We start from the raw sequence: 25145 nt of genomic DNA, 5'->3' as shown, positions 1-25145 counted from the left end.
GTACCATACCTTGTTGTTTTGTCGTACTATTCCTGACGATTGCGGAATAGCTTGGCACGCAGCATCAATAATGCAGCTTGTAAAAATTTCATTCAGTTCGTCAACGTTAAGACTGTTTGAAAATAATTTCTCCAGGCTAGCCTTTTCTCTAAATAGTTGCCAGTCGGCTAGGTGTAGTTTCCAACGGCGTGGTTTACTAGGGATGACTGATGGTGGCGATGAAAAGTTAATCACTACAGGAAGATGATCTCTTCCGTACGGGTTATCGAGAACATCCCACTTAAAATCGGTAAAAACGGAAGGAGAGCTAAAAGATAAATCTATGCAACTCATTTTTCCTGAGGCTGGAGAGCAATATGTGGGTTTGCCTGTATTGAGTAGGCAAACATTATTGCACAGAATAAAATCTTCTAATATACGGCCCCTAGTGTCTGTCTGTTCACTCCCCCAGAAAGGGGAGTGTGCATTAAAATCCCCAACTACCAGATATGGCTCTGGTAGCTGATTAAAAAGTGATTCTAGGTCATGAAGCGTTACTGTGAGGTGTGGCTGAAGGTATACTGAACATAAGGTAATTGTTTTAAAGCTTATGACGGTGACTGCAATGGCTTCATAATTCGTCTGCAGCTGGATTTCACGTGTTGCAACACCGCTCTTAACAACGACAGCAACACCTCCAGAGAGCCTATCTGCCTGCTCACGGTCACGGCGAAAGACTTTATAATTCTTAAAAATATTTTTTTGTAAAGGTCCCAAATTGGTCTCCTGAAGGCACAGTGCTACAGGAGACATAGAGCGTAGGAGATCTGTTGCATCGCTGTAGTTATTTAAAATTCCACGGCAGTTCCAGTGGATAAGGAACGCCATGATTATTTTAAGGAGGAGTGTTTTGAGACCTCAGGTCCCTCCTTGTTGAGGGCCTGTTATCGTGGTTTTTTCTTTTTTCCGGTCAAGAGAGCCCCGTCGCCGTTGCGACCGAGGCGAGCTTTGACTTGTATCCATCGCCTCCATGGAGGCGCTGGAGTTCCGCGGGGAACCCGCGGGCAGGGGGGTGGTAGACTTCTCCCGAACGGGGGAAGCCTTGCGGGCTGCCGACTTGGAGGACGGCCGGCCCGTTGTTGGGGGTGGCATAGCAGCTCTCGCTGCATCTGCCAGGGGCGCGGATGGCCCTGCCTCAGCCTCACTAGGTGTGAACTGGGCAGGTGCCTGAGACCGGTGTGATGCGCCGCGCCCGCGCACCACATCGGCGAAGTTTGTGTGGGGTGTTAAGGAGAAAGTGCCTTGCGACATTGCATAACGCTTTCTTGCCTCTTTAAAAGTGATATTATCTTTTGTCTTTATTGTAATGATTTCCTTTTCTTTTTTCCAGGCAGGACAAGACCTTGAGTAAGCAGCGTGCTCGCCTTCGCAGTTTGCACAGCGTGGCGCGGCGTCGCAGCCGTCTGATTGGTGGTCATTGGAGGCACATTTAGCACAAGTGTTGCGGCCGCGGCAGCTCTGGGAGCCGTGACCGAACTTCTGGCATTTGAAACAGCGTCTTGGGTTGGGGATATAAGGGCGAACGGAGATTTTTGCATAGCCTACCTCGATTGACTCGGGTAGGGTGCATGAGGCAAACGTCAGGACCAGGTGTTTTGTCGGAATCTCTTTGTTGTCTTTGCGGATTGTAATTCTGTGGACGTTGGTAACATTCTGAGGGTTCAGTCCTTCAAGCATCTCTTCCTCTGTTAGGTGCAGGAAATCATTATCTGAGATGACACCACGTACTGTGTTCAATGATCTGTGCGGTGTAACAGAGACAGGAATATCGCCAAAAGTTTCAATGTTTGCAAGCTTTGAAATCTGAGTTATGTCGAGCAGTTCGAGGAGGAGGTCACCACAAGCCAACTTTGTGACTTTGTACTGAGGGCCCAGGGATTCTGTAAGAACTCTTGAAACAAGGAACGGGGATATTTGTCTGGCTGGCTTTTCTGTTTCTTTACTGTGGACGATGTGGTACTTAGGGAAAGTTGTCTTCTTTTTGTTGAAAAACTGGGATGTGACATCGGTCCGCCCCCTTTTCAGAGGGCGATCATTATTAAGCAGGGAGGAAGCCATAAAAAATTTTGTTCTTCGGCCTTGGTGCCAGCCGCCCACCATGGAGCCCAACTAGGGGACAGGACAGGAACTTGAAAACAAGTCCTGCCCACGCCAGCTGTACACCATTGCTATAACCGAATATGACGAAACCCAGGATAGTTCGCCACACAGGGTTAACCCTAGCCGCCAGGAAAAAGGAAAAAACCAAGGAAGGAGGAGGAGACAGGAGAGTTGTAAGAAAGATGATAGGAAAGTAAAAGATGGAGGGGAGGATAAGGAAAAGACGACTGCCGATTTCCCCCGGTCGGGTCAGGCCGGAGGTGCCGTCTACAGGAAGCTGGGGCCAAAGTGGTGTGTTGCCTCCGCCGAGGGGCCTTAAGGGTCCAAACGCTCGGCATCGGCTCAACCACCAGGATCCCCTTTTCCCCGGACACGGCGATGCCACGCACGGCGAGGCGCGGGTGCTCGGGTCCGTGGTGATGCACAGTTCACCATCATCCCCTTGCGGGGATGTCCCTGCGGATGCTCGGGAACCCGCGGTGTCGCCACTCACCGTCGCGACGCCTGCAAGCTGCAGGCGCCCCCCTGCGGGGTGCCCGCTGCTTTTAAAAAGCTAAAAACGGAGGGTATGTTAACAATGGCATTATCAGCTAAGAGCAATGTTGGGTGAAAAGGAATGTATTCATGATAAAATTGAGTGAAGTACTTTTTTCTTAGTTTTTCTAGTTTCACACATGAGAATAGAATGTGGTTAACAGTAAGTTCTTCTCCGCATTCCTCGCAACCAGGTTTATCTTGTTTTGTTAGCAGGAAGTTGTGCGTGAGGTGCGTGTGGCCTATTCGCAGACGGCATAAAACCACTTCTTTAAAACGTTCCTGGTGCACACATGACTTAAATTCACCCAAAACTGGTTTTACAAAGTGCAGTTTATTATTCACTTCGCTCTTCCAACGCGACTGCCATTTTTGTCTTAATTTCTGTTGAACTAATTTCATGCAGTCATTAAAGGGTATATCTACTTTTTTTATTTCTTTGCCCCGAGCTTGAGCGGCACACAAATCTGCTCTCTCATTTCCTTTTATTCCGACGTGGCTCGGGACCCAGCAGAGTTTAATGTTTTGTCCTCGAGCTGTTGCTGTTACAATGTTGTGTATGATGTCCCCAAGTATGGGAGTGGTTGCGTTTCTAGAGTGGAGGGCTGTAAGTACACTTAAAGAGTCTGTGTAAATAATAGTGTTTTTGCGGTTCTCATTTAATATTTTTTTTGTTGCCACACATACTGCGTAACATTCTGCGCTGAAGATGGATGCGCACTGTTGAAGTCGCATTGCTGTCTCCGAATTTCCTCGCACCACTGCGCTTCCTACGTAAACATTCGTTTTTGAACCGTCAGTGTAAAAGTCCGTAAAACTACTGTATTTTTCTTCGAGTGCAAGGAATTCCTGTACTATATGTTGTTTTGGAGTTTGTTTTTTTTGGAACTGCGTAAGGGTAAAATCACAGATTGACGGAAAATTGTGCCATGGAGGCAGTGGAGCTCGTCTTCGAGCAATGGCAGGTAATGTGTCCAGTACTCCGAGGTTTTGACACATCTCTTCAAAACGCAGGAGGAGTGGCCTGATAGCTTGTGGTTTGTTGTTAAAAAGTGTTCTTGATGGGCACTTTGTGACTATGGAGTAACATAGGTGTTTGGGAAGCGAACGGATTTTTATAACGTACGAGCACGTGAGCATGGTTCTTCGGTCCTCGAGTGACGGTTCGTTGGTTTCTACATAAAGACTGTTAATGGGTGATGTCCTGTAAGCACCAGTGGAGAGACGCAAACCCAAGTTATGCACTGTATCTAGTCGTTTAAGGTATGATGGTCTCGCTGACCCATACACTATACATCCATAATCAAGGGTAGAGCGTACTACAGAGCGGTAAATTTTTAGAAGGCATGTCCTGTCGGCACCCCAATGTTTTCGTGACAGTACTTTGAGTATGTTGAGGGATCGGGAGGCTTTCTTTTTCAGTGCATTTATATGAGGCAGGAAAGTGAGCTTTTTGTCAAAGGTTACGCCTAGGAATTTGTGCTCATTTTTCACCGGTAGCTGTGTTTTGTTCAGGTGTATAAATGGGTCAGCCTGTAAGCCTCGCTTCATAGAGAAAAGAATGGCCACGGTTTTCTGTGTGGAAAACCGGAAACCATTCTCGTCTGCCCAGGTCACCAGTTTATCCATTGTCAGCTGTATTTGTCTCTCGCTTGTTACCAGGTTTGAGGATGTGCAAGCTATTTGCAGATCGTCAACATAGACGGAATACATAATGGCCTTCGGTATTACTTTGGCTATGGAATTTACTTTAATAACAAACAATGTCGTGCTCAAAATACACCCCTGAGGAACCCCGTTCTCTTGAACGAAGCCCCTGGACACGGTTGATCCTAGGCGCACTTGAAATGAGCGGTCGGAAAGGAAGTCCTTCAGGCAGTTCAACATCCTGCCACGGATGCCAAGATCTGCTAAGTCACGAAGGATGCCGAACCTCCAGGTGGTGTCGTATGCTTTCTCGAGGTCAAAAAAGACGGCAAGACAGTGCTGTCTGTGTATAAAAGCCTCTCGGACAGTATTTTCCAGGCGAGTTAAGTGGTCTGTTGTTGAGCATGCTTTCTTAAAACCGCACTGATGGATGTCAATAAGCTCAAGAGATTCAATCAGAAAAGTTAGTCTTTTATTCAGCACACTTTCGAATGATTTGGCAAGGCAGCTGGTAAGGGCTATCGGCCTGTAACTAGTAGGGGATGTTGGTTGTTTTCCAGATTTCAGGAATGGTACAATAACTGCTTTCTTCCAGGCTTTCGGCAACCTTCCGAGTACCCACACTTGGTTAAAAAACTTCAAGAGCGCCTCCACAGATGGCTGGGAAAGATGTGCTAGCATTTCGTAATGTATATTGTCAGGGCCAGGTGCTGTCTTTTTTCCGGCCGAGAGAACTTCGTTTATTTCTTGGAGTGTTATTAAACCATTGTACGGTTCTTTTGTGCAGCCCGTTGTTGGAAGTCTATGTTTCTCCACTGCATGTTTATGCTTTAAAAATGTTTCTGTGTAGTGTGAAGAACTAGAAATGTTTGAGAAATGTTCTCCCAAGATGTTTGCCTGTTCCTCTATATTTGTCTGTGTACCTGGAGCTGTTAAGAAAGGAATTGTGTAAGGAGAAAAGCTTCTGTTAAACTTGTGGACTTGTTCCCACATTTTTTTGGACGTAACTGAACTATTTATGCATGATACGTAGCTTCTCCATGATGTTCTTTCGGCATTTCGGCGGATGTACCGAGCTTTTGCTCGTCTTTTTAAAGTTGATGAGGTTATCTTGAGTTGGGTATCTTCGAAAAACTCCCCAAGCTTTATTTTGCTTCTTTTTTGCTTCCCGGCATTCCTGCGTGTACCATACCTTGTTGTTTTGTCGTACTATTCCTGACGATTGCGGAATAGCTTGGCACGCAGCATCAATAATGCAGCTTGTAAAAATTTCATTCAGTTCGTCAACGTTAAGACTGTTTGAAAATAATTTCTCCAGGCTAGCCTTTTCTCTAAATAGTTGCCAGTCGGCTAGGTGTAGTTTCCAACGGCGTGGTTTACTAGGGATGACTGATGGTGGCGATGAAAAGTTAATCATTACCGGAAGATGATCGCTTCCGTACGGGTTATCGAGAACATCCCACTTAAAATCGGTAAAAACGGAAGAAGAGCTAAAAGATAAATCTATGCAACTCATTTTTCCTGCGGCTGGAGAGCAATATGTGGGTTTGCCTGTATTGAGTAGGCAAACATTATTGCACAGAATAAAATCTTCTAATATACGGCCCCTAGTGTCTGTCTGTTCACTCCCCCAGAAAGGGGAGTGTGCATTAAAATCCCCAACTACCAGATATGGCTCTGGTAGCTGATTAAAAAGTGATTCTAGGTCATGAAGTGTTACTGTGAGGTGTGGCTGAAGGTATACTGAACGTATGGTAATTGTTTTACAGCTAATGACGGTGACTTCAATGGCTTCATAATTCGTCTGCAGCTGGATTTCACGTGTTGCAACACCGCTCTTAACAACGACAGCAACACCTCCAGAGAGCCTATCTGCCTGCTCACGGTCACGGCGAAAGACTTTATAATTCTTAAAAATATTTTTTTGTAAAGGTCCCAAATTGGTCTCCTGAAGGCACAGTGCTACAGGAGACATAGAGCGTAGGAGATCTGTTGCATCGCTGTAGTTATTTAAAATTCCACGGCAGTTCCAGTGGATAAGGAACGCCATGATTATTTTAAGGAGGAGTGTTTTGAGACCTCAGGTCCCTCCTTGTTGAGGGCCTGTTATCGTGGTTTTTTCTTTTTTCCGGTCAAGAGAGCCCCGTCGCCGTTGCGACCGAGGCGAGCTTTGACTTGTATCCATCGCCTCCATGGAGGCGCTGGAGTTCCGCGGGGAACCCGCGGGCAGGGGGGTGGTAGACTTCTCCCGAACGGGGGAAGCCTTGCGGGCTGCCGACTTGGAGGACGGCCGGCCCGTTGTTGGGGGTGGCATAGCAGCTCTCGCTGCATCTGCCAGGGGCGCGGATGGCCCTGCCTCAGCCTCACTAGGTGTGAACTGGGCAGGTGCCTGAGACCGGTGTGATGCGCCGCGCCCGCGCACCACATCGGCGAAGTTTGTGTGGGGTGTTAAGGAGAAAGTGCCTTGCGACATTGCATAACGCTTTCTTGCCTCTTTAAAAGTGATATTATCTTTTGTCTTTATTGTATTGATTTCCTTTTCTTTTTTCCAGGCAGGACAAGACCTTGAGTAAGCAGCGTGCTCGCCTTCGCAGTTTGCACAGCGTGGCGCGGCGTCGCAGCCGCCTGATTGATGGTCATTGGAGGCACATTTAGCACAGGTGTTGCGGCCGCGGCAGCTCTGGGAGCCGTGACCGAACTTCTGGCATTTGAAACAGCGTCTAGGGTTGGGGATATAAGGGCGAACGGAGATTTTTGCATAGCCTACCTCGATTGACTCGGGTAGGGTGCATGAGGCAAACGTCAGGACCAGGTGTTTTGTCGGAATCTCTTTGTTGTCTTTGCGGATTGTAATTCTGTGGACGTTGGTAACATTCTGAGGGTTCAGTCCTTCAAGCATCTCTTCCTCTGTTAGGTGCAGGAAATCATTATCTGAGATGACACCACGTACTGTGTTCAATGATCTGTGCGGTGTAACAGAGACAGGAATATCGCCAAAAGTTTCAATGTTTGCAAGCTTTGAAATCTGAGTTATGTCGAGCAGTTCGAGGAGGAGGTCACCACAAGCCAACTTTGTGACTTTGTACTGAGGGCCCAGGGATTCTGTAAGAACTCTTGAAACAAGGAACGGGGATATTTGTCTGGCTGGCTTTTCTGTTTCTTTACTGTGGACGATGTGGTACTTCGGAAAAGTTGTCTTTTTTTTGCTGAAAAACTGTGTTGTGACATCGGTCCGTCCTCTTTTCAGAGGGCGATCATTATTAAGCAGGGAGGAAGCCATAAAAAATTTTGTTCTTCGGCCTTGGTGCCAGCCGCCCACCATGGAGCCCAACTAGGGGACAGGACAGGAACTTGAAAACAAGTCCTGCCCACGCCAGCTGTACACCATTGATATAACTGAATATGACGAAACCCAGGATAGTTCGCCACACAGGGTTAACCCTAGCCGCCAGGAAAAAGGAAAAAACCAAGGAAGGAGGAGGAGACAGGAGAGTTGTAAGAAAGATGATAGGAAAGTAAAAGATGGAGGGGAGGATAAGGAAAAGAAGACTGCCGATTTCCCCCGGTCGGGTCAGGCCGGAGGTGCCGTCTACAGGAAGCTGGGGCCAAAGTGGTGTGTTGCCTCCGCCGAGGGGCCTTAAGGGTCCAAACGCTCGGCATCGGCTCAACCACCAGGATCCCCTTTTCCCCGGACACGGCGATGCCACGCACGGTGAGGCGCGGGTGCTCGGGTCCGTGGTGATGCACAGTTCACCATCATCCCCTTGCGGGGATGTCCCTGCGGATGCTCGGGAACCCGCGGTGTCGCCACTCACCGTCGCGACGCCTGCAAGCTGCAGGCGCCCCCCTGCGGGGGCCAGGAATTGCGATCTTATATTTTTCACAATGTGACTTCGGTCGAAGGCAAGGAATAGAGGTTTCGTGGGATTAGAGGGATGAGGAGCAAGTGCTTTCGCCTGCCCTCTGCACAATATATCCATCGCAACGACATTGCGGTGACAAGACGCAAGACATCAAATCCCACATCTTCTACTCTTCGGATGACGTGGCGAATACAAGTGGCGAGCTGTTCGCCGGTGCATCCCTTTGTAAAAAAGTAAGCAACTGGTATTTTGAATCTCCCATGCAGACCGCAAAGCAGGAAGCACAAGAGAGAGTTAGCCAGAGTGCAGTTTTCTGATTCAGGAACAAGGTGCTGTAGGTCAGAACTGTAATCAACTTCACCAACAAAAGCGTCTCTTTGCCTATGATATTTCAGCTTCTGTTGAATTCTCATTTCGTCCACAACAAGTCCACATGTTTTAGCCTCCGTACTGTGTAGCGATTCAAGTTCTGCTTGTAGCCGACAGCGCACCAATTCACTAAATCCGATTTCTCCAGATATAATGCCAATATATTTCTGCAGGGTATTTCGGCACGGAAGCTTCAGCAGCTCCTCGGACCTTAGATGTTCGTAAGCCTTGGCAGACAAGTTCCTTAAAATGATGAAATGTCTCACTGTTTGCTCTGACCACGCTGGCCGTTTCTTCTTGTAGATTTTTATCTGGTCCAGAAGAAATGTCGCCTTCATATTTCCCTCTCGCGCATCGGATGCAACTTCCAAAAATGCGTTCACGTAGCTTTGCTCTGAGTTTTTGAAGCTCTTTCTTGTAGGAATCTACAGTCCTCTGAAGCATTTCATTCCTTTTTTTGAGTGTGCGCTCTTTTTCCCGCCATCGTTTCCGTTCGACAAAAGCGCTAGAAGAGCATGATGTCTTTGACGTTTGCACACCGTAGGAGCGCGCTGCATAAACTTGGGTCTGTGGCAGTTCTATAAGACTTGCAAAATTAGCATCTGCCTCACCTGTGTCCTTGCCGCTGCCTTGAGCGTGCACAGCGTCCGGAGTCGCTGTGCTGATTGAGGAACACCACTCTGCACTTTCATCTCCGTTGGCCAAGGCACACTCATATCCAACTTGCCTTCTGTTGTACGGAATACATCCACTTTCGCTGCTTAGAGAGGCAATGCTTGATGTAGCCGTTCCGCTGATACTCCAGTTGACCGAGCATAGCTTTGACGAACCGTCTGTTGAATGCTCTCGCTTACGTTTCCGAATGCTGGCATCACTTCTTGCGGTTGCGGGAGCCTTTCTCATGTATGAAGGGTAGCCAGAGAAAACGCTCGGCACAACACCTGGTTTCAGCTGCCGGTTCTTGCAATTATCTTTGAAGTCCGATGCGTTGAAATGCAGGCTGCACACTACCGAATAATTGGAATTAGAATTTGGCTGCCAGTCCTTCCTGGAAATCGCTTTGAGCCACCGTGCACGTGCGTTGAGGTCGGCGGGTATCTCGTGAAACGATACACCTGGCTCCTTTTTACGCTGACTCTGCGTGCACAATGGCACGCAGCAATACCGCATAATTGCAGTATTAAGCGTTAGAGAAGCCTCGAAAAGCTTGGAAGAAGCAAGCGCACACAATAAGCACACCACAGCACCACGAGTGCGGCACACCGCAGCACCACGAGGGGAACGTAGTGTCAGACGTCAGCGCACCTAGCGGCCGCTTGAGAGGGTGGTAGGAGAGGGTTCGACAGGGCTCTCGCCGCCCATTTGACAGGCATATAGTTAGAGGAGGCGTTGCTCAGAGATACTAATACTTGGTAGCCTAGACAAATAAATTGATATGGAAATTTTACTGCTGCGGAAAACAAAAATAAGAGAAATCAAGGAATTACAGAAATGATTACAGGATGCCCATAAAGATGGGCACAAAAAGGAGATAAGATGTAGTTCGACTAAAAAAAATATCAGATGCGAGTATATTTCAGGATGACAAAATACATGTATTGAAACTTTTTATGCGCACAGGGTGCAGAACTGTAAAGCACTGCATGGCTGGCTTCATCTATTTAGAAGGCCATTCCTCTTCATTTCTTCCAAAAAAGTGGCAGCAAAGCATAAAAAACCGACTGCTGAAATTTATTTTCAGCTGAATGCCACATACAAAATGACAAGGGTGGAATGTTAATGATTCGAAAGGAAAACCTTAAACAAGATGCGATGAACTCTGGCACTGGTAAAACCCCAACAGATGTGCAAAAAAATGCTGCCAGATTATTTTTCCTGCTGAATGTATTAAAACCAAAGCTGCCTGAGCGCACATGAGTTTTGTTTAGGTATAGCTTGCTATACACATCCTGAGCCTCTGGTGCAGTTGACTGCAGAGTACCTGCAGACACTTGCACACATACAAAACCCACACTAGATTCTGCGTACTGTGCATTGCCCACTATAGTGCCTAGCACGCCCTGTCTTCCAGTGAGATGCACTTCTTTTGGTGCATCCAGACGTTAGGGTTCCAGTTATAAACAATGTCCGAGTTGATTATGAGTTAAGTGAATAAGCTTAACAAGTTGACTGGTTCTAAGCAGGCAGATCACTTGCAAGAGCCGCTTCTCACAGCAAGGCAGAAAACAATAACGGCTTCAGGACACTGCAGTGCAGGGCTCCAAAATAGTTTAGACCAAGTGGGGTTCGTTAAGCTACGCCGACATTGTATGGCAGACCGGCGCCTTTTCCAAAGTAGCAATGTTTACTGCCACACATATATGCATAACTCACAAGTCGCATGATTCCTCCCAACATGTATGCAAGAAAGTATTGCAACCGCTTCGAGCCATCTCTACAGGCCCCACTGGGCCGTCCCTGCTAAGCGTGAAAAAAAGTGGATAAGATATGCTTTGTCATATTCAATGCTACAAACTATTTTTACAAAGCATGCGGCAAAGCAAGCGAAAGAGCGCTCAAGCACACCTATGCTTGAGAAAAAAGTAGCCAAATTTTTTTTTACATGTAAACTGAAGTAGCCAAAGTTAGGACGTTACTTGTAAAACTCTATGCATAACAGCTAGTCAAGAGTGCAGAGAAGGTAAGGGCAAACAGGGGCTCATTGTGGGCTACTTGATGGACTCTAACAGTCGCTTCCATCATGGCATCTGACAGTTAAGCAATAGGCCAGCTAGCATTCAATTCAAGCTTATTTCCATGCAAAATGCTTTCAGTGATGGCTACAAGTTATAACGTACAAATTTTCGTTGTTAAGTAGAGGCAACCAGAGGATTCATGGATGATGGCAAATGTGGCGGCACCCACGAATGCCTATACTGAATCAGCATCACTTAGGCCTCAGTACCTAAAATCCAAGCTTCAGGGCAAATGACTGCTAAGTACCGTCCGTCTTCTGTTTCCATGGCATGAGAAGTACATATTCACTAAAAGTTGTTCATTATGAGTAATTTCACTGATCATGCACTGCCGCACTGCACATAGAGCCTAGGCTTTTAAGCTGCTTTTATCCTCACACGAGTTAACTGAACCCATCAATCAACCTCTTGTAAATAAACTTTCACATGAAGACAACATCTACAATTATTTGATCACGCCTTGTATGTTTGGCATTATCCTTTGTTTGGCGCTTTAATATTATAAACCCCTAACAAACCTGAGTCGTAATTCTCACATACGCTGATGGAGTGAGTATATGCCCCTGATATAAATCCAGCTACAGCTAGCAATTACCTCTCAGTTCATTCATTTTCACACTCCAGCGCACAAAAATACACGACCGAAGAGGATAGACACCACGGACAGCGGACATATTTTTTGTGCGCTGGAATGATGTCTCAATTCTTCCCAGAACCAACTATCTCAGCCCTCTATGCTTAGCCTTGTGGAGAACCTTTTCCTTGCCTTCCGCTGTCACCTCCTGAGCACTTGCCACTGGAACTGCATAGTACAACTGCTTCTGTTGACCAGATGGGAATGGCAGTTCTCTTGTGAAATACTGCATCCTTTGGGATTCCCTTCATGGTGTCATACATTGCCTTCTCCACCTTGAATTCAGATACACCTAAAGGAAGACGAACACGCATATAAAAATTCTTAGCCATATTTGCAGCCAGGAATATGATAATAATTGTATTTGTACGCTTCACAGCAACAACAGCAGTATGCTTTAACGCCTGTTGAAGCAAGAAAGTAAGAAATCATTTCGTTTATTACCTACACAAGACTTGCACATTGACGTTGATGGTGTCATGCAAGAGTGGTGAGTTCTGATAGCAGTGTGAAGTACAAAAGGCAACTGCTTGCTTCGAATTTTAGAACATGCAACTTTAACTGCACAATTATTGAAAAAAATTGACTTCATCCTTGAAAATCGCAGATTAGTATGTGTGGTAGCAAATACTGAATATAAAAATAGTAGGAGCACTGCCAGTGTTTAAATCAACAAGCAGTGACTGGTTTGGTTTATATGGGTTTAACGTCCTAAAGCGACTCAGGCTATGAGAGGCACCGTAATGAAGAGATCCAGAAGTTTCGACCACCTGGGGTTCTTTAGAGTGCTCTGACACCGCACAGTACACGGGCCTCAAGAATTTCGCCTTCATGGAAATTTGACCGCCGCGGCCGGGATTGAATTCGCGTCTTTCAGGCCAGCACCCGACTGCCATAACCACTCAGCCACCGCGGCGGCTTCGCAGTGACTGGTAAGAGCAATTTTCTAATTGCAGTTCTTGCCCATGCCGTTGTCAAGCAAGGCACTAATGCCGGCTGACCTGTAGTAAATCTAACTTGTCCTCAACATGCTGCCTAGTTAGCAAAGTTCTTGTAGTCAAAATTTAACGAAACATTATTTTTTCAGCTAGAAGCGCATGAGCTGTTGATATAGTCCAAGGCAAAAAACTTAGTACCTTAGAATAGTGTTCAACGAGGGGCCCACACGCAGAGACACTTGACTTGCCACTGTTTCCTTATACAAAGTAATACAGGAGTGCATGGTCTGTGGTGTTCATGCTAAGAAATACAAAATATAAATAGAAACAAAACTGAAGTGCCAAGAAAAACTAGAGACAAGTTCTGTCATTACACCTTATGCGACATTAGAGAGTACATGTTCATAAAGAACTAGTAAAATGGTCATTTTGAAATTTTGCACAATCATCAAATTGTCATGAGCACAGTCAGTATGCCTTTTCTTCACACAAAAGGTTTCCAGCTGCTCCAGTGCACTTCAGTTTCTTTTTAGTACAGTGCCATTAAAAGACAGAAATTGGTCCAGGGCCACGAAATGGTAATAACTGTGTATCACCATTTTCATATCTATGCTTCATTACTTTTTAACACAACCTCCAATATGACCCACATGATTTGCTGCAGGAGCAGAATTCCAGTGTGCACCACTCACATTCAATGAAGGACCTGGCTGCCTTTTCCAAGTGTTATACTAATTTTCACAATGAAAGTGCCGTTGAGCGAGTTTGATAGCAAGCAAAAACATGATTTGAACCCAATAGCATAAGGAAATTTCAAAGTTGTCCGTAACATTATGCTTGTAACAAGACAACTTCAGGTGTCAATACTCATCAAAGTTGCCATCAGATCTCAGCTTTGGCGTCCTCATAAAGGGAGGGTGGGGTCCTTAGTTTTAATGACCAATTGTCACTGCTGGTACATTGTGCTACCTACTTTAGTGATGAATGATGTGACAAACTATCCTCCAAAATCTGACATCTGGCATAAAGGCTGAAAAGCAAAAGCAAATGAAGGACCACTAAGACCTGAAATTATTTCCTACTTGAACAGTTATGCACATCATAAAGGAAGCTGACAAACGGCACGAAGTTATACTGGTATTTTGGCCTCAGATGCTCGCTCATTTGAGCCTCAGTATCCTAACTAAAGCAATAAAAAAGACATGACTGTTGAAGACATCATAAGCTCCTGTAAAGCTCATAAGCAATGAGAAAAACAAATTCTAACCTTCATAATAATATAAAAGTCAGCCAATGAGGCCACTGTGTCAGTCATCAACTAAGAGACCATGTACAAACTGTACACTGCAAATGCACAAACTCCACACTAGAGCAAAGCATGCCCTGCACTTGTGAAACAAATTTGTGTCAGTGTAAGATTCTCGGAAACAGTAGGCATCACCATTATTGGCATGTGCTAAAAAGGAAGAGGGCACCTTAATGATGCTGTACAGTTTAGAATTCAGCTTTTCAGTAAACTATATTTTGTCTAGTACCATGAGCACCGTCAGAGGAGAAGGCAAAAATGAAAGGAAAGCTGCCAGCTGTCATGAGGCCTGCCACAAAAAAAACACTGAACAGAAGTGGTGCACAAACAAAAAAGAAGGGATGCACTATGCGATCACAGAACACAACACAGGAAAAACAGGGCCCAACCAATGAATGAAAATAGAACAACAAAAAGAAGGTAAGCAGTACTGAACACTGCTACCTCTGCAAATTGAGAACAGTGAAACAGACACCTAAAAAATAAGTTTCAAGGACTATAAAAACGTAACTTTGGCCACATATTTTTTAAACGCTGCATTAGACATTAGAATACATGAATCCCCAAGTGGTATTTGCCTACCATTACATAATTTATAATTCCATTCCCTCCTCTGACGTTGTTTAGGCTAGATCAGCCGAATGATGGCTGCGATGCCTAGTTGGCCTTTAGGTCTGCTGAGGCATGGAAAAGGCTACAATATAAATGTTGATATGGAGTTTTAATTCACTAAAACACCTAAAACGGCCTGTTTCAAAAGCTGGAATGACAACAAATGCCATAGCAGCAGTTATATTACCAGTTTTCTTGCTTTTGACATGACCTGAAAACCAACTACACGTCGCAGCCATCGTTCGGTTGATAATACTGAAACAACAAGGAGAAAGACAATTATAAATTATTTACCAGTCATAGAGCAAATATCACGGGGTGGTCCATGTACAGGTGCGGACAGAAGTAAACGGAGTGCGCCGCACAAGAACTGCGTGTCAGCGCCGCCTAGCCAAACCAGACGAAAGCTCGAAATCGCCACGTGCATGTGCAGGCCCGCTTCCGGCGTGACCCTCTCAATGCTCCGCTTGCCTCGCATTCGTCCGGCGTCTGTGTCGTGCTGATGATGATCATGATCGGATGGTCGTGCTCTGTGTAGCTAGCCAACATTTCGGAAAACAAAGACCGCTGTCTTGATAAGGCAAATTGCGCGGGGACGGCTCTACCATTAAGCCGCTTCGTTTGAACAGCTGGAGGCGTGTTTGCGCCGCAAACAACCCGCATGTTTCGAACTTTTGCTGCCGCTGAGACTCTTCTGCGTCTCACTCGCAAGCAAACGTGCTCGAAACACTCGGCATACTGCCGCAGTTTTGTGTTAATTTTTTACAGTTGTCACTGATGATTCGCATTGTCCCTACCAGGCGCTGACGCAGCACTAGTGCATGCACCCTGCCTGTCTCCCCCGAAAAAAACTGCCCCTATACTGGATCCTGCTCTTATCACCACTGAGACAGTGCGCTGCGTATCGCGCTGTCATGCGCGGAGCAGAGCTCACGGTAATCACTTTACATGCACCTTCGGATCTTAGGATGACTACAAGCACCCGCTGTCTCACCCACACGAATGCCGCGGCAGCAGTGCGTCACTGTTGCGTGCCCCGCGTGCGAAATTCGGCATATAAGAGCCCGTGATCGCCCACTAATCAGAATATGAGCCACGACAGAACCAGGCAAGCGATCCAAACTCTTCTGTGCGAGCTGTATTACTTCACTGCTATCGGTTACATATAGACATTGGTCTGTTTGAGAATATAGGTGTAGAAACCCAACAGCTGCATCCAGCACATTTGGAAGCAGTCACTATCCTTGAGACGCTGGATCGCGCTGCAAAAAGCGCCAAGAGCGGCGGTTTCATCTCATTTTAAGCTGACCTTCTAGGCGAGGTTCCAGTGCAGGAGCACTGTGGTGCAGCACAGGCACACAGGGCGCATGCTTTGCCGCTCCGTCGGTTCCTCGTAGGTGCAAGCCGAAAATGAACGGTAACTGTATTAAAAGAACCCGAAACTGCGGTGGTGGATCGAGTGTTTATGAGTTTATTTGGTCTATAGCGAGATGGAAATGAATCCCAGAGGCAACTAAAGTTTGAAGGACGTGCGCTATTTGCGATGGAAACGCGCCTAGAGCTCCCACAGATGAAACGACATAATGATAGCGTCGCCCCCGCGGGATTTGTGGCATCAAGGCAGTGGTCTGTGCGCTCCGAAATGCCCGCTCGCTACTAAGGGCACAACCATCCGACCATAATCATCATCAGCGTGACGCTGACTACGGCCGAATGCGAGGCGAGCGGAGCAATGAGAGGGTTGCGCCGGCAGGCGGCCTGCATATGCGTGTCGCGATTTTGAGCTTACGTGTGGTTTTTGTAGGCGGCGCTGAAAAGCAGTTCTTGTGCGGTGCGCTCCGTTTACTTCTGTCCGCGCCTGCACATTAACGTCTAAGGCATTTGAAAAAAGACGCAAGCAAACATCTGGTGTCTATAGTATATGCAGTTTCTTTCAAGCTTTGTTGAACTATGATATCAGGTAGCATGCCGAAAGGCTGAGTCAAACAGGTCACTACAAGCTCCTAATTTCCTGTAAGTGTAACAGAGCAAGTATATTTACTGAACTTGCACAGTGTCATCACCAAGCAAGTGAAATGGCAAAAAAATCAAAACTGACCAAGATAACCACAGAGGTAACAATTTATGGTGAACATTCACCTTTTTCATTTAGCACTTTTAGCTTTTTTGTGCACAGGCTATAATTCAACAGACCTTGAAGTAGTTTGCAGTACACAGTGCTTATTTTCCACTCAGATCTAGAGGCAGTAAACATATTGCAACTACAGTGAAAAGTTCATTTAACAGTACCTCTTGCTGGATTAGTTGGTGTAACATTGTGTAACAAAAGTAAAAACAGCGCTAATTTTTACATAAACAACACAGAAAGTACAGACAGGACGGGCACTATCCTGTCTGTTCTTTCTGTGTGGTTTGTGTAAAAATTAGCGCTGCTTCTACTTTCGTTATACTGTGAGAGGCCACAGAAGAGAAGCTGTCAAGTCCAATTAATGTTTCATCTTTGAGGTGCATTCATAGCTGCACTATATAACACCATTCATATTCTTTTCACCAAGTAAAATAAGACGTATTTGCTGGACCAGTCTCTGAGGAGTGCCATGTGACACCGGCATTACTGCAGAAGCTTGACATGGTTATCCTTCTACTATGATTGTCTATGAGGAGTGCCATGGGAGATGGATACTAGAGGAAAAAAGAATAAAAGCATTGTTCTCATGCTGTAATATCACCTTAGAATGCTGCCCTGTAGCCCATTACTTCATATTGGCATATTTTAAAGCCTGGCTGCATTGAATGAAGGGGGTTTCTAGTGACTCGAGAACAGGTGAGGAGGGAACTAGAGAGGAAGAGAGAGAAAGCGGCTGAGCTGAGGCTATGCCAGTGTGCTCGTTGTTGCTGTGTAGCCTTGGAGCTGAGCGGCCAGCTGTGGACTCAATCGTGGTATGAGGGTGCGGGTTTCCCTTTTTCTTGCACCCTGTGTATTGTGCTGTCAACGTTGCATTTTTTGCGTCTTGGCTGTAAGAAAATATGTTAATGATTCTTGCTAAAAATCACCACGAAATTTTAAAAATGACAGGAGAAATGTTCCAAAAACCACTAACAAGAAAAAGAAAATTGGTTGCTTGCTTCGGATTCATACGCTCCCTACATTCTAGTACAGGGAGTCTCAGATTCCTCGCTTGTTTTGTAAGGGTTCCGAGGCCAGCAGAGACCCCCCTTTATTTAAGCACTGCTTCCTTGTGAGCATGAAACGGGCACTATCTAAAGATGACCTATTGAGATGAGACACTTACGTTATTTTGAATAGGGGAATGCCAATACATGCCATCAACGTTCTGGTCCAAAACAGACATTCCAACACACTGATCTCAATGCAGAGGTGAAACAAAACAGGTCTGAGAAAACTCGACACATACTTGTGCTCTGCAATGTACGCTGAACAGGCACAGACAAGAACAGCCCCAAATCTGAACGGTGGAGACATCTTCTCCGATGAAGCTCTTTTCAGACTTCTTCACTACTAGAGAGAAGGCACTTCATCTGCATAACATCATAATTTCCAGCTGTGTATTTTGCACCCACAATGCCTGGCACTTCGTGATAATTATTTGTATTGCTGGCATTTCACACAACCACAAGAAAATATTTAAACAGCCAAACTTCAAATACATAAGGCCACTTGCTCACACTAGTTTTTATGATAAGCTCTGTACTACTTAGGTTATTCAAAACCACTTAATTTGAAAGGGCTACAAAGCGCTCTTTTTCTAGGGCTACTTCTTCGTCATCATTTAGCAATGATTTTTGTTCACGGCCGCCAGCAACTAAAAGAACTTTACAGCTGCAGGCAACGTTACCAATGTTACAAAAGTGATTGAGCAGGCAGCTACCTGTTGTGGTATCGCAGTGACGCGTCGCTTCAATTCACGCAGTTGCTTGCATGCCTTGACGCGTCACACCCCTCCCACTCTGAGCTTGACAACTGGTGTAATCGGCTCGTAGAGGTGTGTTCTAACCTTAAGACGCCACATCAGATTACTATAAAGACGCTCATACGCGTAGCGAATAACAGAACGCTAAACAGACCGAGCGGCGCACGCTATCGGCAGTCCGCAACGGGCCGATACTGGCGTCAAAAACACGCGTGCAGGCAGTGCACGATCATGTCCCACGTCGAATAATGAACAGGAAGTCGGGCAACCACCTTAACGAAAGCCCAAAACATAGTCACGCGCCTTGTTGGGCGGTATACAATTGCCACATTTACAATTAGGACTCCTACGCGTGCCTGCCATTCAGCAAACGCATCTATGCATACACCTCGGCGCTCGCGTCGCAACGCATACACTGCGAACACTGACGGACCAGCAGTTTGATGATTCGATGTGGAATGCACTAGCTGCCGCGGAAACAACCAGTGACTCACGGGCAATGCCGATGGGAAACGAACAGGACAGAGCTGACAAAGCCTCGTCCCTTCCGCTTCTTCTCGCCTTTGCGCTCGCTCGTTTATTTTCGCGGTCGCAAATTGCACGCACTCTTGCGCTACACTATGGGTCTCACCTGGAAACGAAGACTCTACGCATTCCAGTAACCGCTTTCTTCTCTTGCTTCGCGGCGGCTACGGTTGAAGCCGAACGTGTTGTCAATATGAAACGGCTCCATGCTTCTCGGCGTGGTCACTTTTCACAAAGTACGCGAACGGCTGCATTGCTGGCACGCGGCGCAAGCTACGATAAGCAGGAAATCCAAACGGAAGTTTGAAGGAACGACTTTGAAATCAGACACAAACAGCACACGAACAGCAGCAGCACGGACCACGGCACGGCGCGGCGTAAGGCCTAGCCGGCGGCCGGATATCACTCCGGAATGCACCGAGGGAGAGGAGGGGAGAAGGGTGTGCTGGGTCCTGCCACGTGACCTGGCAGCAGCGCGCTGGATTTGAACGGCGTTGGGAAGCACGCTAGGCGCTGGCGCGTGGCTATTAGCGTGGCTATTAGCGTCATGGTAAATATATACTGCGAACTGTTACAAAATTGCAGTTAGACTAAGGCGCTCCGCGCCTCTGTGCATCATTTCCGTGCAGTTTTTATGTCAAAAGCAGGCGACAATGTTTCTGCTCCTTGCAGAACAACTTTAAAAATTGTTTTCTTAGCTTTTCTCTTTTCTTTCTGGTCTTTTGCCGACCGGATTAACGAGGTTTCACTGCATATTTTTTAGCACAGCAACAAGTTTCTCGTAAACCACATTTCGCCTTATGCTACAAAGATATGATCTGCAGAACAAGTCTGCTTTACTCAACTTCAAAAAAAAAGTTAATCTCGAAGGCTTTATTGTAGATTTCAACAAAATGTGTATTACTACAAAATCTCAATAAATCGAGCATCAAGGGACCATAAAAAATTCTAATTATTAAATGACCCCCAACAAAACTGACAAGAACCATTTGTACCAGGTCGGAAGACGGGACCGCCTCAGTTATTGCTGGCAGCTGGAATTCGTCTACCATTATGCTTTGCGATTTTGAAGCGCATATAGCTTAAATTACATGCTTAATTGCATATTTTATGCAGAATATATTTAGCTTGAACGCGGGAATGCATGCTATTTGCCCACATTCGCCTGGCTTCGTCAACGTGCTGAGTTACAGCCCATATACAGAGGATATATATATATATATATATATATATATATATATATATATATATATATATATATATATATATATATATATATATATATATATATATATATGCCCGCACTTCGCCCATGCGCCCATGCTCCACCGCTGTGGTACCCATGCAGCCCTTTTACATGTAATGTAGGATATGCAGCCGGGCTAATGTAAGTGGAACTACATGTCCATAGGTGTCGCCGGGAAAGATCAGTAACATTACGCGTGATGTTTCTGCACTGCAAACTCCAGAATAATCGACGCAGGACTTACGAAGGCTACAGGCTGAAATATACTCCTGTTTCCACACACAGTGTCGTCAGAGTGATGCACGGCAAGCCCCCATCGCGGTTGCCCGCAATTCACCGTCGTATAGCCCAGGTTCACGCACACACATTTTGCCTCTGCATAGTCCACACATAGCCCTTTTCTACCAGATATGTAGGCGAGGAAGGTGTGGGAATGGCTGATATATGCCCATGCGCCACCCACGTATTTTCTACGCAGTGCCTTTGTAGGCTGTAGGTGGGAATATTGTATGTTTGCCCACACACAGCTAGCCTCCTTGGATCCTTGAGGGCGCTGCAGGGGCCGCCTCTGTTGGATTTGCCCGCACTTCACCATCATGTAACCCCATATTTTATGCGCACGAACTGCATGCAGCCCATGCTTAGCCCTTTCATACCCTGGTTAGGATAAAGGCGGGGAAGATGCGGAAATGACAAACGTGTCCACGCCTAGCCCATGCGGGACCAACGTAGGCGTTGCTCAGACAGCCCAAACTGCATGCCTACAACACTTCGCCGCTGTGCAGCACAAAGTTTAGCCCCTGTATTTTCCACACAGGACCCATGTAGGCCGAAGGCGGGAATACTATCTCTCTGCCCACACAAATCCACCGTGGCTCCCTCAAGGCGCTGCACAGGCAGCCCCAAGAGGGGCTGCGCACGCTTCGCCATGATAGAGCCCGCACTGTTGCCCGCATGTATCTGTGGTGGGACCCAGGTGGGCTGGCCGCTCTTTTTAAGCCCATGCGTAGCTGACGAGGGGCCCACTCAGGCATAAAATGGGCAGCCCAAACCTTTTTTGCCAGCACTGCGCCCACGAGGGAACCATGTAAGTTTATTGCGGGCAGCCACCAGCCCTCATTGCCCATGTCGGACCCGCATGGGCCCGCCACCTTGTGCTACTGGGGTTGTTATATAATATAGGGAAGTGCAAGAAATATTGCCCTAAATTTAGCATTTCTGAACATAGTAGTGTTTTCAAGAATGTTTTCTACAAAAAACTGCATCCCCAATTTTTCTTAAAACTCTGGAAACAAGTCTTGAGAAGGAGGTGAAAAAAATGTTATCCTAGCTCAAACTTGTAATTTTTTTAGCGCCAGCAGGAGCGCCTAAATAAGGGGACGGAAGCTGCAAACACGCCCTCCGCTGCTCTAAATTTTCTCCAGATCCCAACACTGAGACCTTTTCTATCAAGAGAGAGCATACCTAATACTTCTTGAGGACAGACACTGATCTGTGATGTAAGAAGGATTCGGTAGTGCCGTTATGGCCCGGTGCAGGTAACAACTTGGAGTGTGTGGCCCATAGGAATGCATCTAAAGAAAAGTTTTGTATGTAATTCTATTGCTGCACAGTGCACCTATGAAGCTGTGTGTGTCCCCAGGCCCTCGCTTTGTCGTTTGACTGCAGGTATATTGTGGCTAATTTTCTTTTCTAATTCGCGTTTGATTTAAAAATACAATTTGGTTTCTTTTTTAGTCGCTGTTAATTTATTTGGATTGGTTATGCTGGTGTATCCTAGATTGGTGATAGCTATGCTGCAGTAGGCATTCGTTCAACTTATGTACAACTTTCTTTAAGCTTTTGCTTATCACAGAGCCTCCAAAATGCCTATGGTAAAAGCTATGGTACAGAGTGTGGTTTTGTAAAGCACCTCTGGCAAGCACATATTGGGTTGTTTGTTTTAAGAAAACATTGACTTTGAAATGATGCTGTTTACTTCCGCGTTCATTTCTATTGTTTAGTTGTCTTTTTTTAAATGAAAGACAACCTTATAGGGGCACTGTGCAGTCAGAAAATTACATTGAGAACTTTTGTTTACCTGCACTCAGCGATAGCAGTGCTACTGAATTCTGTTCATGTTACAGATCTGTGTCAATCCACAAAAAGTATTCCGGACGCTATCTCTTGATGGAAAAGGTACGTCTTGGGATATGGGGAAACTTTAGAGTAGCGAAGAGCGTTTGCTGCTTCCACCTCCTCATTTAGGCACTCTTGGCGATGCTCAAAAAACTACAATTTTGATCTTGGATAACATTGTTGGAAATAAAATAATGCAACACGTTCTTTCATACACTTTTTTTCCTTCTAGAGGCTTGTTTCATGAGTTTTAAGAAAAATTTGAGATGGGGCCTTTTTTCCTTTGATTTCTGAAAAACACTGCTGTATTAAAAAATTCCAGATTTTAGGCAATACTTCTTGAACTTCCCAATTTTCTGTAATAATGAAAGCTGGTGTACTTTTTTAGCACCTCAATGGTTATTAATTGTGCAAATTTGAAATATACGTGTTATGTATTTGTAGAGAAAAAATGAAAATAACGTCGTTTCAGACTTGTGTCGTTTTCGAAATTTTTTCCAGCAAGCGACAACTTCCTCAAAATGGTGGAAATAAGCCCACATATTTCTTCTCACCTGCACATTTAGCACGATAATTATACATATCATGCTTTCATATCTAGATACTTACGTCATGGCAAATTAGCGAAATTGAGCACTGCGTGAAAATGCTGCCTCTGCCTTGATATCGTTTATAATTTTTTTTTCCTTAAATATTAGGATTTTCACAACACAAAATTCACAGCTGGCCTACTGAATAATGTGCGCATAATAAGTAAAATAATTGAGAAAATTAAAAACGAAATTATTAGGCAGTTTGTTCTCTCATGGAATCACCCAGCTGTCAAAGGTGATAACATGTGTATCTAAAGTTTTACATATATATGACCCTTACAGCGCACTGATTAAGCATCGACCGTACTCGCTGCCATAACCTGGAACCGAGAAAGCGTGAGTACTGCCTCTCATGCTTATTTGGCATCATGTACACTTGTAATCAGCCAGGTTTTTTGTGAAGTTAAAAGTTTGTTCTTTGTTTTGTATGGTTAGTTTTACTAGCGGAAACATTTTTCTTTTATTTGAACCTTATGGTTTATGCTTCATGGGGCTTGACGTTCCAAAGTGACTCGGGCTATGAGGGACACCGTAGTGGAAGGCTCTGGAAATTTCAACCACCTTGGATTCTTTAACGTGCACGGACATCACACAATACATGCACGCACCACTCAGCACTGAGTGCATATATATTTTTAGAAGTCTGTAAAGCTAACTTCTGAACACTCTGCATGTTAAATTTTATGCCTGATGATGCAGACAGTCTGTCTTTCCAAATGTGGGGCATTAGTTAAATTTAGCACCTTTTGCTGCTAAAGCAGTGCTAGCATCACTCCTCCCCCAGCGGCAATTATTTGTTGTGTATGATGCCTCAGCATGTAGTAAAAACATTCCTTAGAGTAAAAGCATCGAAGTAATCATCGAGGGTAAATCCAACTGCTTTCGCTTGATTGTTGAATCAGATGTCTGATAATACCATAATTTTTCTTATGCAGTTCATTTTAAATGCAGTGCTCTACACGTGGTATGCCCAAGAAATCAAGGAAATAAAGAAAGGGCTGAATTCTGATTTATTAAAAGTGCACTAAGCAGTGTTTAACACTGGCAAAATTTAAGCTGTGCATCTTCACGACTGTGGGTGCTAGCGTGGCTTATGCTTTTCGTAAAAAAATACAAGCGCGCTGCGGCATTAAATGCTGCAACCCCAGCTTCAACTTTCTCGCAGTGTTCTTGGCATCCAGGCTCTATCTTCTACTCTCTTTTAATGGGGCCCAGGATATGAAGTACACTGTTAGAACGCATTTCAAACAGGTGAAAGCATTCATTAAAGACTATTGCCTATCTGCGCTCTGTGGTGCCTAGTAGGTTCAGCTGCCGCGCTGTAGTATGAAAGAGAGCAGCAGCGCTTCTGGTGGCTTTCCAGAGCGTAACGGTCTGCCGGAAAGGTAGATGCGCCCTCCCAGGCGAGCCACTGTAGTATATTCTAGTTCACTATAATTATGTCATTCTGACTGTTACATTGCTGCCTGTGAAATAAAATGCTGTGGCTTCCTAGACAGTTCTTCTGTGCAGTAAATTTATATGAGCAGGCTTGTTTGCATTAAATTGTTACATATTTATGGTGATAAAAAGATGGTATGCATTTTTCAGAGGATGACGTACATCATCGTGTTCATATTTAATGCAGGTTGCCAGCAACTGGTTTTGCTGCTTGCCCTAAAAGCAGTGCCACTGCCACCACTGGTCCAGGCCCTGCCCTTTTTGCGCTTTGAAAAGCTGCGAAAGCTGGGATTTCTCCAGTGAGTGCATCATTTGGAACCTTCCTATAGATTTATGAACATATAAGATGTCATTAACACATTCAACACTTTGCTTTTGAAATGAGCAATGTTCAGATGTTTGTATGTGAAGCCTTCTGCTTGCCTGTTTCTTGTAGAAGATGCCGTGAAATGCTCATTGGACTACATAGCCCAGCAGTCCTTCCCTTTGGTCAGAGTGACTGAACATTTATTGT

General features: G+C 45.5%; 1 long non-coding RNA gene across 4 annotated transcripts in view; it reads right to left on the bottom strand.

Moving 5' to 3' along the window:
- LOC144116057 (uncharacterized) overlaps nt 1-19618 on the bottom strand; it is a 31511-nt gene extending 11893 nt beyond the window's left edge. For 2 of the 4 annotated variants that reach the window (XR_013311701.1, XR_013311702.1), the window contains exons 1-2: nt 19341-19618; nt 12054-12213 (exon numbers count right to left, since the gene is read on the bottom strand). This is a non-coding gene — a long non-coding RNA (uncharacterized LOC144116057). Of the gene's footprint in view, nt 1-12053; nt 12214-13057; nt 13161-18193; nt 18758-19340 lie in introns of those variants that run through there. The other 2 variants (XR_013311703.1, XR_013311704.1) reach the window with 2 other exon arrangements.
- Nucleotides 19619-25145: the final 5527 nt, after the last annotated feature.

This window comes from Amblyomma americanum, chromosome 1 (assembly GCF_052857255.1).
Source record: "Amblyomma americanum isolate KBUSLIRL-KWMA chromosome 1, ASM5285725v1, whole genome shotgun sequence".
Classification (NCBI taxonomy): Eukaryota; Metazoa; Arthropoda; class Arachnida; order Ixodida; family Ixodidae; genus Amblyomma; species Amblyomma americanum.
This window is presented reverse-complemented; position numbering and strand designations above follow the sequence as displayed.